The following is a 15,039-nucleotide window of genomic DNA, read 5'->3' as shown; positions in this document are numbered from 1 at the left end:
GTTCGAATGAAAGCAAGGCTTTTGTGTCTTATTTCTCTCTAGTTTTTAAAGACAACTTCCTAGAGAAAGGAGGAAAAATAGCTTTCATACTTTTAAATGTTCATCCTTAGAGGCGCTGTAAGATGTCAAGATCCCATCTATTTTGCAGGATTCAGGCCCTTTCTATTGTGTGTGGGTGGAATATTCTCTGCAGCTTCCATAGGTCTGGTCCCTCTGGCACAGAGCTGAGGCAGCTGAAATGCACATCAAGGGGCCAGGACTGTGCTGCAAACGAAATGCGCCCCACAAGAAGGACACTTTCCTGCAGTGTCTAGGAAATTAGAAGAATGATGATAATTCAAATATGGTGATTGTAGGATTTTTACTGCTGTTAAGATATATTAGTATATTTGTGAAAATGAAGAGACTTTCCTGGGAAAATGTGGTGGAAGTGAGAGACTCCTGAATTTGGCTTTTATTCGGTGGAAAAACATTTGCCTAGTGGCACTCTTGAGAAAATTCCCCCCTTCTATAGCCTTCTGTCTATTGCACTTGGGAAAGGTCACATTTTCATAGCAAAGTGGTGTGGGAGAAGATGGTTGCAAAGCAGGAAGCTCGTCCAGTTAAGGAGTTCGAAAGTCAGGGGAATGACCCTGAACCAAACTCTGTGTTCAATGGGGAGCTAGTACAAAGAATATCAAAAAGTGAAGAAATGAGGCTCATTTTAACTCGGAAGGGCTAGACAGTGAACACAGCAGAGCCAGCAGGTCTGCAGAAGCAGTCATTTCCAACTGTTAAACAGCTGGGAGAGGAAACTTTTTAGCTTGGACACCCAGTCTAATCAAGCCTTAGATGTGGACTTCATCAGCTAGGTTTGTACTCATAAAGATTGCATTCTGTTGGGTCACACAGGGCAAAAAGCAGTTTTTACTGCTTCAGCTAAGGCCAGAAAGAGGGTTATGTGCAAATGCCAGTCCATACTTGGAAATTTCTCATGTAATTCTAGTATATCTGTGGACGTATCAATCCCCATTTGATGCATAACTAATGTTAAAGGGTCGTATAAATTGTATCTTTATGTTGATATTATAAGCAAGTGTTTATAGTGATTCTAAACAGAAATTTATGTTAACAAGAAACTGCCATATTGCCTGAGGCAGGAGATAAGTAACATCATATAACTTCATATTTGGAAGAGAGAGGAGTTGCTCCGTAGTCCAGAGGTTGCTTTCAGGCTATGACCAACACACGTTCCTACGATTCCAGGACAAGGCATCTCTCATGCAAACCTCTTCTGCATGTTGAAAGATATAAAACACCCTGCCATTTCCTCCCCCCACATCTCCACTTGCTCATCTACTCAGAGCTTCGTGCCTGAATGGTTTATAACTGCTGTAATTTGTTTAGCTTATGTGGTTAAAGTAGGTGCTTTGCGGTTAAGCTTGCCTGTGACAAACATCATAAGATTAGTCAAACAGTATAAAAGAACTTACCATAAATGTGCTATAGGTGCAGAAATGTGCTAACATATGTGCATGTAAGAGATTGCTTTGAAACCCCACAGAAGTGCAGGAAATTTGAAGAAGCAATGGTACACCCCATATAAAAGGAGTTAGCTAGCTGTGCTAGGCCATACAGCATTCTGTACCGCAGGCAGGTTTTAATCTGATAATCCTGAAAATCCCCCTGACAAGCAGTAAATATCTGTTCTCAGGAAAAATGAAACTAGTCTAGTGCCTCAAAGCTTGATTAGTCAGATAAGCCACAGTTTTAATAAACCCAAGCAGATCATAGATTCCTCTTCGATACTAGAACCATGGTCATTGATTGCCACAACATTCACATCAGTTATACAGGGTCCTTGGGAGCTATGGCAAGAAAAAATAATTATTTACTTTTCCTTTCGGATGTCATTAACCAACTTGATTAAGACTCTCCTGGAAAAGGTTAGCGTACAACCTTCTCTCTGTATCTCACAGAAAACCTGATATCCAGAGGAGGCACTTTAAATACCATAAAATTCAACCACGCTTCATGGAAGAATGAGTACATCTGGCGTAAACTGTAGGGTATAAAACACTTTCATGGCATGAGATTATCCCTAAGGTAATAGGAACATAGAGAAATCAAATAAAACTGTTACAGAAACCATGAGGAAAATTTTAACTGCATTTAAATTACCACAGATCCTAAAGGCTGAGCCTCTAAACATGCCTTGGCTGAGTTTAGCCTGTTTGAATCAATGACTAAGCAGCAAAGGCACCCTTTCAGAGACTGTGGTACTCCAGAAGGCTGCAGACTGTTCTTTTGATAGACCAACTTGCAAAAAAACTTGGGTGCAGAGTGACAAATGTAAGGCAGCATGCTGTTCAGCATTTAGGTAAAAATCAAGTATGTTAAAGGGGGTTTGTACATAGAAAAGAAGCAGATCTATAAATTGTTTCTCAATTTATCCCTAGCATTGGCAAGGCATTACCAGCCTAGTTTTGGAACAAAGTATTTCTATCAGACTGTAACGTGACTGAGGCTCTTACGTGTGAAAATTATGGAAAACCAAGAGAGGAGCTGAACAAATGGTGACTTGGACTGTTGTGACTGATAGTCCCTGGCTTGCTTGCACCCTAGTTTCGTTACAAAACGTTGCATAAGTTCTTAAGTTTTCCGCAACTTTGTGCGTGACATGCATATTTTTCAGAGACATGAGCCAAGAAAACTATAGGCCTACTTTTAGGGTATTTGATGAGCTTCAGTCCTTATGATGATATATGATAGGTTGATAGATCCATGAATGTTTGAATATGCCTTAGCAAGCCTTATGACAGTAAATTTGAGGGAATATGAGAGAATTCATATTACAAGGACACAGAATAACTGGAAAGCATAATAGATGAGAAATGTCAGTGTGGCCATCTGCTCATCTCAGGTTAAAAATGCGTCTGCCCTACAGAGAGCTGAATCAGCGAGGGCAAGAAACTCTCACTTCCTCCAGTATCTGGTACAAACAGACAAACAGGAAACCTGGCGTTCCTGAATGAAAGGGAAGGATATTCTGGGCAACCGGATGAAAGAGTCAGCATAAAACTGTACATAAACCTTCCACGTGGATGTCACGGAAGCAAGAGATATTATGGACTGAGCCGCCCCTATCTACCTCTATAGCAAACAAACACGCTAGTGGGTAACGGGAGATGGCATACCAAAGAAGTAGCTGGGCTACGGGTATGCAAGCTCCTCAGCAAAAGGGGTTGCCCACATCATGACGGAGATGAGTAGTACCTACTCAGAGACTGGTGAGTGATTTTTTTTCCCCATATAATAGTGTAATATTGATGCACATATAATTAAGCATTTCAATAAATGGATGATTTAGTTATATGATACCTTGTGGTGGTCTGTGTGCTTCATGGAAGGATTCAAAAGAACCATAACAGTCCAAAGTGAGAGATGGGAATGGTTTTCCTAGAGTGAGTCCAGCTAGAACTTGTTTGACCGTGGAATAGATAAATTAAGCTATCAATTTATCTATATAAATTATATTAGTAATTGATTATATACAAAAAGAAGGCAACTTGAAACCCTAGTTCTGCAAATGAACTCAAAACTTTTCTTTGGAACTTATGCAAATATTTGCAACAGAAATACTCAGGTTGTTCTGAATGCATTGGGAATGGAAATGTGGTTGGGCATGTAGAAACACCAGAAGAACCAGTATAACAAGGATTAAAGTAATGGCTTTTATTGTTACCAAGTAGCATCATGTCAGCAGTTCACCTGAATCGCAACACAATCTCTGCATGGTTCCGTTCAATAACCGGATAGCAAGAAAATGAAAGCTGTAAGATTAGATGACAGCAAGATAAATGAACTGTTTTGGAGCCAGAAAATACCTAGATAGGGAAAACAAAAGGACGGCATGTGACTCAGCAGTGTTGCCTAAAGCTCACAAGCCATAAAACATGGATACTAAAGGCTATATTTAAGGCACATCCAAAAGCAGTTTGTTCTTACCAATGAAGGGGGTCCTGGGACATGTAGAGAGGATTCAGCATCCCTTGTCCTACATGTCATGCACAAGTAATCCTGGCCAGACTACTTGGACACACACATGCTGATACTTGTGATGGTGGGAATGTGAGTGAGCAGAATCAGTTTGTTTCTTAAGGTAAATAAAAGTCACTTTCCCCATCTGTATGGTCTGGTAGTGAGTTTGGTTCCATTAACTGTTGCATTAGTTGGCAGAGAATCCAAGGTGGGTTTAGTTAATGGAAAGCTTTCTGCAATTACCACTTCACTGTAAAAGGAAACCAGTTGGATTCACTCACTGAAAAAGGAAAAAAGGTATGAACTACTCAGAATGACTGTCAATTGAGATAGAGAAAAAAGCCAATTTTGATATAGTGGTTGGACCTATTGGTGTAGAGATTTGTAATAGAAGCATTAAGGTTGGTATGAATGTAAATGTACATATGTGTCTGAAAGCACCAGCAGAAACAGAAGCATTAAAAGAATGACGTGTTGATGGAACAGAGACCAGAAAGTCATGAAGATGCGAGCACATCAGTGGGCAGACCAGGAAAACTAAGGACAAACTGAAGGCAGGAGAATGTCAGGAAGATAAAAAACAGGACTGAAGCCATAATATACCCAGAGAAGGAGACAGGAGTAAATCAACAAAGTTAACTCAGGAACAAGTGGGACAAAACAGAAAGACAAAATATCACAATCACTGTCAACTCCCAGAGTACCTTGAAATGTGAAAGGCACATCAAAAAAAAAAAAAAAAAAGCTCATTTTCCTCAATCAAGAGGAATCCAGGAGACATGATGAGCACTCAACAGCTAGTATCCCCTGTCCTCCTGGACATACACAAGTAATCCTGGCTAGACCTGCTAGATAAGTCTTAGTGTTGGAGAGTGTGAGGGTATAAGACAATGTGTATGAGTGAAACTGGTATTGTTTAAAACAAAAATCACCTACCCTTTCTCATTTTATTATGTTAGTAGCAGCATAGTCTGAAATATGGCTTATTTGGACAATAAGGAAAATGATAGCACCTGGCAGACCAGCTGCTGCGTAGGCACTGGCTGATAATAAATACTTTTAAGGGTAAATAGAATAAAATAAAATAAAATAGAAGTTGTGTGCTGGAGTACCCATCCCTTACCTGGAAAATAATTCAAGAGCAGTAGCCTACTCCTTGGATTGATAAAGTGGGACCAGACAGTACAGCCTTGATTGACGCTGAGACAAGTTTTGATAAATATAGTACTTTACACAGAACAAGTGAAAACAAGCAAATAGCATCTACCTAAAAATTGTATGGCAAGCCATCCAAAAGTGCATGTCCTATCGAGGAAAAGAGCATGTGATTAGTCTCAGAGATAGAACAGTCAAATAAGCAGCGTCACCTAAAGGGTCACCTACAGCAGGTTGCCCAGGACGCTATCCAGATGGCTTTTCAACATCCCCAAGGACTGAGACGCCCCCACTTCTCTGGGCAACCTGTTCCAGTGCTCTGTCACCCTCACAGGAAAGAAGTTTTTCCTCAGGTTCAGATAGAGCTTCCTGTGTTTCAGTTTGTGCCCGTTGCCTCTCGTCCTGTTGCTGGGCACCACGGAGAAGAGTCTGGTCCCATCCTCTTGATACCCTCCCTTTAGATACTTATACACCCTGATAAAATCCCCCCTCAGTCTTCTCTTTTCCAGACTGAACAGCCCCAACTCTCTCAGCCTTTCTTCAGAGGAGAGATGCTCCGGTCCCCTCATCATCTTAGTAGCCCTTTGCTGGACACTTTCCAGGAGTGCCTTGTCTCTCTTGTACTGGGGAGCCTGGAACTGGACACAGTACTCCAGGGGAGGCCTCATCTGAGGCTGAGCAGAGGGGGAGGATCCCCTCCCTCGACCTGCTGGCAACACTCTGCCTAATGCACCCTAGGATGCCATTGGCCTTCCTGGCCACAAGGGCGCATTGCTGGCTCATGGTCAACTTGTTGTCCACCAGGACTCCCAGGTCCTTCTCCGTGGAGTTGCTTTCCAGCAGGTCAGCCCCCTTGCCTTTGTTGAACTTCATGAGGTTCCTCTCCGCCCACCTCTCCAGCCTGTCCAGGTCCCTCTGAAGGGCAGCACAGCCTTCTGGTGTATCAGCCTCTCCCCCCCAGTTTAGTATCATCAGCAAATTTGCTGAGGGTGCACTCTGTCCCTTCATCCAGGTCATTGATGACTATATTGAGCAAGACTGGAGCCAATATCGACCCGTGTGGGATGCTGCTAGCTACAGGCCTCCAACTTGACTCTGCACCATTCACCACAACCCCCTGAGCTCGGCCATCCAGCCAGTTCTCAAGCCACCTCACTGTCCACTCATCAGCACTTCCTGAGCTTACCTAGGAGGATGTGATGGGACAGTGTCAAAAGCCTTGCTGAAGTCCAAGTTGACCACATCCACTGCTCTCCCCTCATCTATCCAGCCAGTCATTCCGTCATAGAAGGCTATCAGATTGGTCAAGCATGATTTCCCTTTGGTGAATCCACGCTGACTACTCCTGATCACCTTCTTGTCCTCCAGATGCTTAGCGAGGACTTCCAAGATAAGCTGTTCCATCAGCTTTCCAGGAGATGCGGGTGAGGCTGACAGGCCTGTAGTTCCCTGGCTCCTCCTTCTTGCCCTTTTGGAAGCCTGGGGTGACATTGGCTTTCTTCCAGTCCTCAGGCGTCTCTCCTGATCATGCTGACCTTCAAAGATGATGGAAAATGACTTTGCAATGACAACAGCCAACCCCCCCTAGCACTCGTGCGTGCATCCCATCAGGGCCTATGGTCTTGTGTATGTCCAGTTTGCTTAAGTGATCCCTAACCTGATCCTCCTCCACCAAGGGAAAGTCGTCTTTTCTCCAGGCCTTCCCATGGGTCTCCAGGGCTGGTCTTACCAGTAAAGACTGAGTCAAAGAAGGCATTCAGTATCGCTGCCTCTTCTGTATCTTTGTCACCAGGGCCCCTGCCACATTCAGCAGTGGGCCCACATTTTCCCTAATCTACCTTTTATTACCAATGTATTTAAATAAGCCCTTCCCTCACCAGATTAAACTCCAGATGGGCCTTAGCCTTCCTAGCCCTATCCCTGCGTACTCGCACAGTGTCCTTATATTCCTCTCAGGTTACCTGTCCCTGCTTCCACCTTCTGTATACTTCCCTCTTATGTTTGAATTTTGCCAGGAGCAACTTGTTCATTCATGCAGGTCTCTTGCCCCCTTCACTTGACTTCTTGCTCATTGGGATGGACCATTCTTGAGCTTGGAGGAGGAGGTGACCCTTTAACATCAACCAGCTTTATTGGACCCCTCTTTCTTCAAGGGCCCTATCCCAGGAGTTTCTACCAAGTAGATACTTGAAGAGGCTGAAGTTTGCTCTTCTGAAGTCTAGGGTTGTGATTCTGTTTTTATCCCTGCTCCCTCCTCTTGGGATCCTGACCTCCACCATCTCATGGTCACTGCAGCCAAGGTTGCCCCCATTCTTCATGTCTCCAGCCAGCCCTTCCTTGTTCATAAGTACGAGGCCCAGCAGAGCGCCTCTCCTTGTTGGCTCCTCCATCATCTGCATCAGGAAGTTGTCATTGATGCTCTCGCGGAACCTAATGGATTGCTTGTGCCTTGCTGTGTTGCCCATCCAGCAGATAATGGGGTGGTTAAAGTCCCCTATGAGGACCAGGGCCTGCAAATGTGAGGTTACTTCCAGCTTTCTGTAGAAGTCCTCATCTACTTCTTCCTCCTGATCAGCTGGCCTGTAGCAAACACTCACAAAACTTAGCTTTGAAGAATGGACTTAGCCTTGAAGAGTCCTTTGGGTGATACACCCTAATATCCTTAACACGTTAATTAATCTACATTTCCTAGGATCAGTACATATAATTGGTGATTAAAGTAATGTAATATTTCAAGTGGGCAAAACAGTACACTACACAAATGCTTATGATTAAATGGACATTGATTAATTGCACAGTGAGTAACTACACATTGATTAAATGCACATCTGTTAGGGTTAAGTAGGGGTCACACTGTGTTCATGATGCAGAAGCAAACATCTGGATTAGTCATTATATGAATCACTGACTTCTTGTACAATAGTATGCCGGGCTAACCACGACACGTGACATATGCAGAAAGTCTATATATCAGCAAAAGATTCTCTACAATTGCAACCATCGGTAGACAAAAGTTTAAAATTATGCTTCACATAGGAGACTGTTGAGGGCATCTATCGTCAGCCTGTGCTAGGGCACAGACCTTTGCTAGCCAAGTAGGCTACAATAAGGCTTTACCAGAATTAGAGCTATTTTGGCTGTGCTTATAGCACAAGCATAGATGATGTTCTGGTTACAGGAGATTCAAAGCAGGAAACATGAACAAGAACTAGGAGGGTATTAGAAGTGACCAAACAGAACAAGTTCAAAATCATGCGAAGTAAAGCCAAGTCAGTGCAGACTGGTGTCAGATGCCTGGAAATTTAATTGTAACATCAGGAGTGTCAAACAGAGAAAACTAAAAACTTCGTCTGAAATGCCAGCCCCTATAGTGGGTTGCTAGGAATGGTATTGGGAGGATTGCACTAACAACTTACACTAGCATACTTTTAAATATAGAGAAATAGCACATCTGCTAACACAGTTGCTAAAGAAGGAAAGAGAGTGGGAATGGGATCTAAAGCAGGAAGAGGCCTTAAGACAATGAAAATGGGCAAGTTTTCCAAGCTCCAAAGCTAAAAATGCCAGATTTGAGATACCCTTTTTAGCCACCATGCCAGCAGCACTGGCAAAAGTCTTGCCACAAAAGACATCAAAAGGGCAAGCTGATCCCAGCTACAAATACAGAAAATACTCACCACTAGAATCAGATAATTTAGCCCGTGTTTTAGAATGTGTGGCAGCTGTTTGGACAGAACAAAAATTTGAGGCATGTATGGACAGAGCCCTAAAATCCCCTTTAAGGTATAGATTCTCGGGATCATTGACGGGAAATAGATTTTAAGACTTGTATTGCCTGAAGCAAGTAACTCTGAAATTTTAAACAAACCTGAGCTCTTGGCCCATTTATTGCATCCACACTACAATGGGCTTCAAGCAGAGGTCATCAGACCAAACACAACTGTCAGTGGTATATTTCATTTTAATAATAAGATAACATTGAAATAGGTAGCACAGAAGAACGTCAGTGATATATATATTAGTGATCTATGTTGATAGCTGATTCTGAGGCAAGGATGCTTGCACAGCTAGTTGTCTTTTTTTGGATTTTGTTTCAGTCTTATGCACACCATTTAAAGATGGTTCCTGTTATGATATCAGTTACAGGCATTTTCAATAGATAGCTACTATACATGGTCAAGTTACATGCCCCTTATACAGTGTTTGAATCACATATGCTTCCTGTTCTTCTTTAATATTGCACTACGAGGTGTGTAGTTTTTGTGGACAGAAGAAACACTTTAGCAGCACAAACAACTTATTGTTAGTGTAATTAAAGACTTAACAGTTTAATCAAAGTGTTATTATTAGTTCAATTACAATGGTACTAACATTAATAGTCCAATTTATCTAATTATTACAGGAAAAACTACACTAATTATAGTTAGCATTGTTGCATAAACTTGCTAGTATCTACCCCTTTTGTCAGGTGGTATGCTCATTCCTCCATTGCCCCTCTGGCTCCTAAGGTTGACAGTTTTCCTCAAAGAGAAGGAGATTTACGGTGAGTCATCAGTGTCCCATGCTCTCCACTGGGAGGATTTTGATGTTGATGGTGTTTTTTTTTTTTTCTTTCTTGCTCTAGGGTCTGTGCTGGCGTTTATTTTTGTGTTTTCTAACATGCTGTATTGTGCTCTTTCTTTATTGCTTCACAGTGCCTTGCTATAACTAAATTCAGTATACATGGTATATTTTATATTATGTTGGATACTTGCTCTTTGTTCTCTTTGTTATCTTAAAACCGGTTTCACCCAGCTCCCAAGGTTGCATTCCTTTAGTGACCAGTAATTGACCACTGGTGATATGTTTACAGCCCTGGGGCCTCTGGTATTATCTGATGCCTGTGCTTTCAAGGCCTCTGCTATCATCCTACGCTTGTACTCGTCTACACTGCGTTAGTACTCTAGGGTCATAGATAGTCCACTCTGCACAGAATAACTACTTATTGTTACTAACTGTAGTCACAGAGGGAGACATCTAAACTGCTATAATATACTACACAGATGCACAAAGCTAACTAAAGTTAAAACAAGTTAGTTAATATTCACCTGATTGTCAGGCAACTGCTGTTACAGTTAAACAAGCTAAGACAAAGCCCCAGGCAGGCCAAGACAAGCCCAAAGAAAGCTAGCCTTGACAAATCCCTGTCTCAAGGCAGTGCAAAACTAAATCAAAGCCTCTGGTCTGTTATCAGCAATGGCAACACCCATTTCCACTGAGCTACAGTGCTACACAATCAAGATACAGCTTCCATATAGCATTTGCATTTGTGACTCCGTGAGTGTCACGTCTATCGAGATATAATTGCTTGATAGCATAGCTAATGTTTTTTCTGATGTAGTTTTAACGTTCTTTAAGATATAGTAGCCCGATAGTGTTATCTGGTTATATAAAGTCCTAATAGTCTCAGCACATTCCAGTATGGTCCTGTTCTAGCGTCAATGACTAGATCCAACATATTTTCTTATTCTAGAGTCCCTGAACATTCATTTTATACATTAATGCCTTGAAATAATATACGCATATAATACTTTATCAACTACTTGTCCTTAATATCTAATTATGGCATGTTACTGGTATGCATTTAAATCTGTTTGATTCTCTTCACGTAACAAAACCATGCCCTTAGTAATGAGACCAAAGCACGAATGCCCAACCACTGCTGAAAAATACCTGCAACTGTGAGACTGCAGAAGGTTTTGAAGCATTTATGCACAATTTCAGCACAAGCAAAACGTAGTTCACTGTTGGAAGCTCAAAGCATGTAAGTGAAAAATGGTACATGGGATACACAGCCCTGAAAACACATGGGACCAAACTTGTAGGAACATCACCAAGCAGACCATCCCAGCATTCAGAACTGCAAATGATCTTAGAGGTCCTGAGATGATAAAAGGCTGGGTGGCTTCTGATTTAGATTCTTGCATATAGGGAATAGGATCTTAGATATTTAATGGGGCCAAAAGGCAGTAGAAGTCAGGAGGCTGTCAGAGTCCAGTACTCTCTGACCAGGTTCTTTTAGATATTTCACACATACGGAGAGTGCAATGTTTACTATAAAAGTTTATTTTGACGATATTTGATGTTACATGGGATTTTTGATTTAGAAGAGTGATTCAGCAATATACTGAAATCACAATTCAAGTGTACACTTACACGGTTCAATCACAATACCAATGTCATTGCCATTACCTTACCAGTCTCTGTAATATGCTCACTGTCATGACGCTGGGCATCCCCAGTCACCGGGAAGGAATATATGGGTTGAAGCTAGCTCAAGCCTGTTGCTCTCTTTGAAATTCCTTTGTTAGTTGTTGAGATTTTATACTCTCTGTCGGGCTGAGCCATGTATACACTTCCTCCATGCTGGTCTGGCTTATCTCAGGGAGACATTCACGTTCTTTTGATCAACTCAGGAACAAATATTTACACCAGGTCCAGTTCCCCTTTGTCTTGCGATAAAGTCAGTTCTTTGTGCAACAGCTGAGCCGCATCCTACGCTGTTCCTGAACTTCATGGGCACCTCGCCCTCTGAGTCTTCTTCCATTGTAGGGGTTATTGGTCAGTCACAGAGATGGAAGGATTATTTTAAATAAGGATGGGTGTAAAGAGATTTTTAAGTGGATAAGTCACTCTGGGAACCATTTATGGATTAGGCATGCAAAAACTCATCAAAAATGCCCAGTCAGGAAGCTGAATGGAATAATGGTGGATATGGCTGTTAAAGAAGTTGCCAGCCTGAGCACAACCAGGAATGGCAAGTATTAGTGCACAAGAGAAACACTGAGATCAAGAAAACAGGAAAGGGCAAAGAAGAAAGAAGAATTAATAAACGTATGTTATAATGTGATACATGATACTTGGGAACATACCGTGCATGTATGACTCCACAAGGTGTTAACTCGGCTAGAGGCTCCTGCTTCATGGGGGAAGCGACCATTGCTATGTTTCAAGGACTGAGGATGAAGCAAAAGTTCCAAGTCCTGAATCAGTCACCCTGACTGAACAAGTAGTACATGAGAACAGAACTGTCACAAAGGCATTAAGAATGATAGTGAATAATAGCCTCAAGAACTGAAAAGACCAGCTAACTTTGTTCTTGACAGTTTTAAGAAGTTCCATTTGACTGGTATCTGGCGCTTAGTCCTTCCAAATCTTGTTTGGCATGAAGATGCTCTTCATTATGCCTTTAGTTCCACCAGAAGCTCCTTCAGAGGGAGATATTCTAGCTTGGGTAACTGAGACACATCAGGAATGGTTGGAGATACAAGAGAAAATAAAGCAGGAGATTCAAAGAGAAGGAATGAGAGAAGTGAAGGTACCTCTTTGAATACGTATGCATGAAGAGGCAAGGGACTTCATTTTGCATTTGAAGTTGTTGACTAAAGAACACAATTTACAGGTTAAATGGAAAGGACCGTTTGTTGAAATGTACGGACCACTAAGAATACTCAGCCAATACTGTGCCCACAGGGAGCACAGGACAATCAGTAATCTATTCCAACCCTATGGATATCATTGAAAAATGCATGTTGCTTGCCTTTTGCCATTTCTGGCTTTATTGTCATAAAAGGGAAGGTGAAATACAATCTTTCTTTGTAGGTCAGGGGACATGACTTAAGTTAGAAACAAGAGAAGAACAGGAAGAGGCTATCAGGGTGCTCCGGGGGCTAAGGGCTGGTGTTGGGGGGGGGGGGGAGAATGGTGCTCCTGGTGATGGCAGGGTCGGGCCTCGTCTTCAGGGCCCATCCCGCTGCCTGGTGAGGGAGGAGGGCATCCAGAGGCAGCTTGGAGGCAGTCTCAGCCCCAGGCATTGGGCACTGCCACAGAGACAGGGCCAAGCTGAGGCTGGGCCAGGCAGCTGCCCAGGGGTCGGAGCTGGCAGGGCCCATGGCTGAGCAAGGGCAGGGACACGGCAGGGCTGGAGCTGGCACTGCTGTGATGCTGTGATGTTGCGCAGCAGGGACTGACGGAGGGGAGGATTATGGGAAATCAGTGCAATAGGTCATTGATACTATTTGTGTTTCAGGATGCTGGGAACAACACTGCTACCAATGGAGGTTTTTGATTGGAAGGAAATGACCTATATATGGATTAAAAATGATACTAACCTGACTTAGAAAGGTTATTCAGACTCCATCCTGCAGCGTAACCTAGAGTAATTATAACGGAATCTGGACATCTAGATGGGCTGAGACGCACAAACAGGAATCGCCACAGACTGAGATTAAATTGAGTGTGAGATCCCAGGACAGAGCTGAAACTGAAAGAAGGAACTAGTGTGTTTACTTCATGGTACCTCCATTTTTGACCACCACCATCTGTTAGCAGCCACAATCCTACTCTCAGAAAATCCCACCCTTCTGTGTTCTTTTTACCTGATTTATATGGTATTCCCCATTTTCTCTTTTCCTGAACCTACGTGTGCATCACCCCTACACCTCCTTTTCTTTGCCCAGACTCTTCCCAAATAAACAACCCTCCCCTAATTACTCTTTCCTCATTGGTCTTCCCCGCTCACATTACATCGGTTAGGCTCACAACACCTGCCTGGCATGTTGGGGTGGCCTGGAGGAGGATGTTTGCTCCCGTAACAATTGATTTTCAGATGCTGAGGTCTTCAGTGCTGGTCCAACCTCACAGTCCCCAAGTAGCTTTTTTATCCCTTTTAGTTTCTGTAACAGAAAAAAATTGCGATCTCGGGTATAAAGAATCAGACTCACAGTGAAAAGCAGCTCGAGCTGGGTTCCTCTGAAGAGGGACCCCGTCGATTTTTATTTCCCTCTTTTATATGCTTGCTTGCATGACATCATTGTTGATTAAACAAATCTGTTGGTTAATACATAATGCTGATTGGTGCCATTCCTGATATTGTTGATTACATTAGATTATTTAGTAAAGAGATGTCTTCTTCCTTATCAATGTTCAGTTTCAGTTCTGTTTGTTCTAAGTTGAGTACGTTCTCTTCGGTGCTGTTCCTGCTTACATCTTCTTCTTCCTTTACAATATTCTGAACTCAATTCCTCCGTGTCATCAGTTCTGTTCTTCCAACTTGCATCCAAAATTCATCTTGAAGTTAAAAAGTTCATTACGCTTATCTTACAGTTTCCGTGATCTCTGTGACCTTCCGTTACCTCCTTGTATCCCTTAGGCTAATTGCTCAAAACCTGGTGAATCATAATTTGTATAACTGGCCAAAAGATAGCCTAGTCCATGGTCACTGGACTGTCATCCTACAGGTTTCTTAACTGGTCCGTTATGTTGCTTACCCTATTGCCTTACAGACATTAAATCAGCGATACACTAAATGTGATAAATTAGCGATTGGGTTAGTCCTTGTCTCACCACCAGAAACGCTAAATATCTTTGTGTTGTGCTGGGGATCTGGTTACTGTCCTATCTTGGTGAAACAGTCCCATTTCCCTGGGCATCGATCTGATCCTTAGTTTTTCTCTCACATGTAGAGATTTGCAACAGAAATTCTGCGATTGCTGTGAATGAAGTGGGAACGGCCTGCGCCGTGAGCGAGGGTCAGCAGTTCACCTAGATCACAGCACAACCTACCCACGGTTTCGTTCAATAACCGGACAGCAAGACAACGAAGCCGTAAGATAAGGGGAAGGTAAATGAACTTGCCTGGAGCCAGAAAATACCTAGATAGGGAAAACAAAAGGACGGCAGGTAACTCGGCAACCTTGCCTAAAGGCTCGCAAGGGCTGAAAGCAGATCCTGAGCCACAAGATCACAGCAGCCGCCGACCGCTTCGGGCGCCTCAACTTCCTAACACCACCTTCGTGAGCGCGCCCGGCGCCCGGACGCGCGAAC

The 15,039-nt window shown here is 42.8% G+C and overlaps 1 protein-coding gene across 2 annotated transcripts in view; it reads left to right on the top strand.

Annotated features, from left to right (window-relative positions):
* The window catches only part of RESF1 (retroelement silencing factor 1), a 61,422-nt gene that overhangs the window by 11,477 nt on the left and 34,906 nt on the right, over positions 1-15,039 (top strand). Inside the window, exons 1-2 of one of the 2 annotated variants that reach the window (XM_068946096.1) lie at positions 3,129-3,269; positions 14,679-14,836. The gene's annotated coding sequence lies outside the window, so the exon portion shown is untranslated. Of the gene's footprint in view, positions 1-3,128; positions 3,270-14,678; positions 14,837-15,039 lie in introns of those variants that run through there. The other variant, XM_068946122.1, reaches the window with a different exon arrangement.

The sequence above is a fragment of the Struthio camelus genome, chromosome 1 (genome assembly GCF_040807025.1).
Source record: "Struthio camelus isolate bStrCam1 chromosome 1, bStrCam1.hap1, whole genome shotgun sequence".
NCBI classification, from domain to species: Eukaryota; Metazoa; Chordata; class Aves; order Struthioniformes; family Struthionidae; genus Struthio; species Struthio camelus.
Note: the sequence above shows the minus strand (reverse complement) of the source record. Positions and strands in the feature narration are given on the sequence as shown.